The following is a 6,585-nucleotide window of genomic DNA, read 5'->3' on the forward strand; positions in this document are numbered from 1 at the left end:
CATAAATGTAAGTGGAATGAACAGAATGGATGTTACCGACAGGATGAGACAACTGCCACAGAAAACAGGGCTATTATATGCACTTAGCTGTGAATTTTTAAAACTCTGCAGCAATTTCACGCAAATATAAACAGATCCCTAACACAAGTTCACATATTAATGGAAAACATATACACCTAAAACTTCTATCAGATTTTACAAGATCGCTGACCCTTTATGAAATGTTGAGATGTTAGTAGACTATTTAAGAAACAACCCAGAGGCAGCTCAGAGCACTATATGTCAAAAGCTTTGAATTTATGTAGCACACATCTGTCAAACCTAAAAATGTGTTTGGAGAATATTGCAAACCACATTCAATTAATGGAAGAAGGCCACAAAATATATACTCTTCTATTTAGAGAAATATTGTAAATACTGTATATACAGTATTTAAAATATCAGATTCTGTTGTATCTCAACTGCACATTTCAAATAGTGTTTTACCCAGTTCTTCAGGTGAGCTAAGATTTTGAAAAAGATCTTTGTATAGCTGGAATTTAGATTACGCCATTTTATTTATTTAAATCACAATGTAACAAGAGAGAAAGCTTTGTATAGTACAGCAGTAGTACAACGAATAATTATAATGTCGTGTTTATTGTGTCAAATTTATCAAGGTCTTTGTACCTCAAGAAAATCAAACTGCTAATGTTACAAACCCAACAACAGCTTTATTTTTATAGGTACTTTAATTGCATGCTTCTGTTTTTATAAAACAAGCAGACATGTTTTCATTTCACAAAAATGATGCAAATTGCTGGCCTCTTGTGGCCTGTTTGGAGATTTAAATACAATACAGTAAGTAAATGAAGATACACTAGATGTTTTTTTCCATTAAAGATGCACAGTTCTACAGCTATTTCATTTCTTAATGGTTGCTGTGAAGTTAGTTTCGAGATATCATCTTGGTTTTATTTTTCAGCGTAGTTCAGCAGACTGATTGAAAGACAGACGCACAGGCAGATTACATAGATTGGATAACCTCGGGCTGTAAGACTTTTAAAAAGGGGTTAGAGAAAGCATGTTTTTCATTTGAGAAAGAAATCTAAAGAACAATGGGACAGACAAATGTTGGGAAGGGATGTTGCCCTTTCTAGAGCAACCCTCTGAGCAACTATATAAGACTATTTTACATATCATTAGAAGGCACATGCAATAAATCAAATAAATAATCTAGTTTCCATAATAAATGTATTCAAGCAGTAGGCTTTAAAATATATTTAACACAGCACATTTTTTTCACTTTAACAATTATTCTCCTGACATTTAGCAAGTTTATTACAGCAGCAATTATTTTTCACATGGGCATAGTTAGTTAACTGGTTATTTTAGCTATACTCTGAGCCAGCCAGCCAAGTAGATATTTGAATTTCCGCTGTGATCTTTGTGCAATGTATAAAGATGAATCAAACTCCAATTAACAGCTCTTTCGCTGTGAGTTTAAATTTTTGGAATGAGCCCCTGAAAACATTTAATTATTTTGTATTTGTCACTTCTTTCAGCATTGTGGTAGAAAGAGTATCAGGAAAGTTGTATTCATACTACTGAATGAGTGAATGTTGTGGTATATCAAAAAGACAATGCACTTAAAAATAGGCTCAATTAAGACTCTGAAAGTTATAAATCTGCTGAAGTTGGTCCAAAGACAAAGAATAGTACAAGAACAGTATTATTAATTAGTTAATGCCTCCTTTTTTCATTACATTATCACACAGTGAAGACAGAAGTAAAACATTTTAAAACAAAATCCTACATCTGAAAAGTGTAACACAAGGGTCATATTAATTCAGAACGCATTAATTAAAATTATTTACCCATATTTTATTGACGTCTTAGGCACAATAAAGTACAATTCACTACAAAGATCTGGATGCCACTGTGGATCTACAGTACCACTGTTCAATTTTTCTCAGCTAATTAGAAGATTATGAATATCATGTACTGTATTTGAAATTTCTACCTGTAAGCCTATACAGTAATTACTGCTTAAGAAAAAAATTATAATGACTGAAAACACAGAAATATTTTTATCCAAAAGACAATCTTTTATTATTATACTGCAACAAAGGCACAAGGATTCATTCAGGTGTGGTTCAGCTCAAAGAGGAGCTCACTGTGAAACTATGTACTGTTGCAGCCAATTACTAGACTCCCTACTGTCATTTTGGTGGAAGAATACACTTTTGCTATGTTCTTTTGATAACATAGGATCAAAGCAGAAGGCAAAATTAAATTTCTGTATACTGCCTTATGAGCTGGGAGGTGCCTTACTGCTTAAACAAAACAAACAATGAATACAAAATACATTAAAATATGTTCAAACATAATGTAGTGTGATAAGAAGAGATTTTTGTACTAGTAGTGGGGACAGACTAACGTGCACTTGATATTTAGACATTGTTAAAAAAACATGGGAGAATGAATTTCTTAATTGTTCAGTTAAAGCCTATCATAATATCAACCGTTACTGTGGGATACAAAGGTTACATATACAGGGAAGAAGCGTTTGGTTTGTAACCATTAGTGCTGATACTTATTAAATATAGATTCTTGTACTGACAGATTGTAGTGTATTTCAGATTCATTGCCCTTGGCTGTGCTGCTTTTCTTATTCTGAGGCATAAAGGAAATTGATCCACTAAGATGCAAAAAATGGTAACTTAATTAGAAAGAAATTATGTGTTTCCTCAAAGAGGTAATTTGGCTGCCATTAGAACCAGCAGGATGGTCCCTTGTGCACTTTAGGAATAAAAAAGCATAACGAATGCATGTTCATAATTCTTCTATCAGCTTCTCTCTGTGTTTTCTGGGTAGACATTTTGTTTATTTATTCTTAAACAAAAATCATCCAGGTGGGGCTGAACATTGGTGATGGTGGAGGGGAGTCCCCATTACCTGTAAAGTGCTTTGAATGGAGTTCTAGAAAAGTACTATATAAGTGTAAGGAATTTTTATAACAATAAAAACAGAGACAGCAAGTTCTAAAAGTGCACGACACAATCATGTTGTTTTCATCCTGTTAATATAGTATTTGACAATTAATTGAAATTAAATAAGACTTCAGGGAACACTAAATGAATGATTGAATATAGCCCATAAGCAGAAACATCAAGATCAATTGTTACGATGGTTATATCTAAATTGGTTCAGTAGGTCTCTTCACGGGATCGCCAAAAGAAGAAAATAAGACTAGACCCTTCAAAAGCTGAAAGGGATTAGAAAAATATGCTTAGCAGATGACGGACCATTAACCTTTAATGACAGAATTAATAGAAAAACAAAATATTTTTTTAATCACATGCTTCTATGGGCCTGTTAGCCATTAGCAATTCATTAGCGCAAGACGCATGTCTCTTACATGAGCTGTTGTTCAAACATTTCTTCTTCTTTCTTCACCCTGCCTTCCCGTCCAGTTAGCATGGCACCATCTGTTACCTTACTGACCTCTGCTTTTCAGCCTGTCACTATGATACAAGCTGGCTCTTTTTTATGTTACCTGCTTCACCTGTCAGTTTGGCAATGCTAGTTTCTGCACTGCCCTCTGATAGCTTACCTGTCATGGTGTCACTCCCTGACAAAACAGTCACGTACATCAGTTCTCTTGCTGACAGCATTTTATTATTAATTTCAAATCTAAACTTTAAAAAACATATAATAAAAATAATAAGGGCTTCATAGATTTGCCAAGAATGAAAAATACTGATGTAGAGTACGTTTATGTGGTTGACCAGAGAAGAAAAAATAAAGACTGCTTCTCAATCGTAGATCTTCAAAGAAATGTAACATCGCCACACAATCCTTTAGCTTGTCGAAGAGGGGTCCAAGTAAAATTTTCATGCCCAAGCCAATTAACTGGTTAAAATATGACATATCTCTCTAGCTCTACAGAAACTGTCACAGACAAATCAGAACATTTGAATTGAACATTGAGCTTGCTTAACTGAATAATTAAGAACATACAGCAAAAGAAACATGAAAGCATCCAAATAAGAGGAAACAAATTAAGCCCGTCTAGCTTGTTTGCTAGTATGTAATTGATCCTGTAATTGTAATTGATTGCATCCTTGAATGTCCCAAGTTTTAAAAACATACTGTAACACAATAGCTTTCTCCAGATTTTCACCATATCAGTTATAGTGTACTGCAGAATACTGCATATTATAGGAAATGGCAGTGAGGATTTAAAGTGATATGAAGTTGGTAAAAAGTGAATTAATATTACATAATAAAAGTACTGACAACTATTTAACAATAATAAACTTGAACATCAAACAAGGCAATGAATCAGACATAAAAAAAAAATTCTTATGGACTGATTGCAGCATTGCCATTTGAACTGTTTTCCTTCAGACTGACCATAAAATAGTAACATAATATTTTATTGCCAGTGTTGGACTATGACCAGTCTTTCAACTATTGCTCACATTAACATTCCTATGTTTTTTTAACTTTTATTAATCTGTGCTTATTTAAAACTCCTCCTTTCAGCTAACAACACAATAAAAACATTGATGAGTTACAAAGGCTTGGCGCACTGCTTCAACCCCAGCTGAAAAAGGCTCAGAGATTTGAAATGCAAGAGCAGACTGCAAATCAGCTGCAACCACCCATCCAGATTTTCTGCAAGATGAGGTGAATTGCAAGTTAAGTTGGTGGGTATTAAGTTCTTTAGGATCCAGACCAGGCTTTTTTAACAGAGGTGTGATAACAGCTTGCTTTTAAGCGTGCATGTACAGGAACATATTTCAGAGACTCCTTGCGGTTCACAACAGATGGACAAAGTGGATAAGTGGATAATTTAGTTTTGAGTAGGGGAGTAGGAATTCAGGAGAACATAACAAAGGTTACAAACTAGGTTATGAATAGGATCAAAATACAAGTGGTAGGTCTCACTTAAGCTAACAACTCAAGGTTGTTATATAGGTTGTTATATAAATAGCATAAACAGCACTAAAATGAGAGAATCTCAAACCTGTAAACGCAGGAATGGGTGTAGTTGTCATGACTGCAGGAGGTGAGGCCAGTTATTAATATTATGTATTTTGTTGTGAAAGAATTACTTGAATTTGTCACACTGTTCAGTAAAGTGAGAAAAAGCAGACTAAGTGTTTCAAGCACTTGATATTGATGGAGGGAAAAAAGGACTGGATGATTACTGCAACCCATTGGAGCATGAATGGAAAGGGAGTAGCATTTGGCAACCTTAAGGGCATCCCTACAGGACTTCTGATTGTGGATGTTGTTCATAAACCTGTAGTTGAACTGTCAGCTCGGACCTCCTCCACAAACACTTAAGATTTTGTCCTGCTGCCTGCATGGAACACAGTCCATTTGTGTACTGGGGGAAGAAATGCACAAAAGAAATGAGACAATTTTATAAGAAATAAAATGTCAATAATGTCTATTGTACAGTGCAGTCATCATTGCAAATCATATTGAGCTTGTGAATTTTTGTGATCCATTCAACCAAACTAGTAAAGTTTAATCAAATTAATTCAAAAGAAAGTCATAGTCCATTTAGTAGTAAAAAAGCAAGGTCCAAAATATTTTAGCAATGTGGTCTGAAAGGTCCATTTCAAATATTTGTAGGTTGGAGCACCACAACAATAGATTAAGTCTAATGTATAGCAACACTTACGAGTTATCCGAAGTAGCAAAGAAATCAGTAGCCATAGTTAAAACTAATAGTAGGATCATGAGAATGATAAGCCAGACTAATAGCACTGAGATTTTTTCCATTGGCATTATGTGATGAATGTCCAGTATAACCACTATCCTGAACTTTCAAGAGCTAATAGATCTTTAAGTCCAACACAGGTATTGTATAGGGGAACAGCCTCATTCAGTAGCAGATCTGGTCAATTGGTAGAAGTTATGTTGCAGTTAGGCAAAATAAAATCCACTTTCTGGTCAATAAAACACTGAAAATCAGACCACTTTTATATAACAATGGAATATTAAAGAGAACAAATGTAGTTGAGATCCTTACCAAAAAGAGCATGGGCTCAGAGATCACACAGATTACAGTTTTAGGAAGATAACACACAGAGTAATTGTATGATCAATACCAAGGACTTTAGGTTAATACTGACATCAATGCAACTTGATAGCATTAATATTGTAGTTAGAGGTATTAAATTATAAGGATTATGGACTTAACTTTTTGTGTGGAATTTTTACATGCAAATCTGAAATTAATAATGAACTGTAGTAATCATGGTTATTAGGATGTGACAGTGTGTACACATGGATTAAATATAACCACAACATTCAGTGTTTGCTTCCTTCCATATTAGATTCCAAAACCTTTGTAATTAGTTTATAGATATATTTTTTTCAATGTGGGAAAGCCTCTGTTTGGAGTTTCTTATAGTAACTCCCCCACATACAAATTAAAAAACTCTCAGGAAGCATACAGTACAAGCGAGCTACTCTGGTGCCCATGGAGACATAAATGATTTAGTTTCAGGGAAATAGTGAGCTGTTATAAGCTCCTTTAATAACAGAGTCTCCTGAGATTCACCTCGACACAGGAATATTCTA

The 6,585-nt window shown here is 34.3% G+C and overlaps 1 protein-coding gene across 7 annotated transcripts in view; it reads right to left on the reverse strand.

Annotated features, from left to right (window-relative positions):
• LOC148641060 (uncharacterized) overlaps positions 1-6,585 on the reverse strand; it is a 336,530-nt gene that overhangs the window by 225,137 nt on the left and 104,808 nt on the right. The gene's annotated exons all lie outside the window — the stretch shown is intronic.

The sequence above is a fragment of the Lepisosteus platostomus genome, chromosome 25 (assembly GCF_059453375.1).
Source record: "Lepisosteus platostomus isolate fLepPlt1 chromosome 25, fLepPlt1.hap1, whole genome shotgun sequence".
Lineage (NCBI taxonomy): Eukaryota > Metazoa > Chordata > Actinopteri > Semionotiformes > Lepisosteidae > Lepisosteus > Lepisosteus platostomus.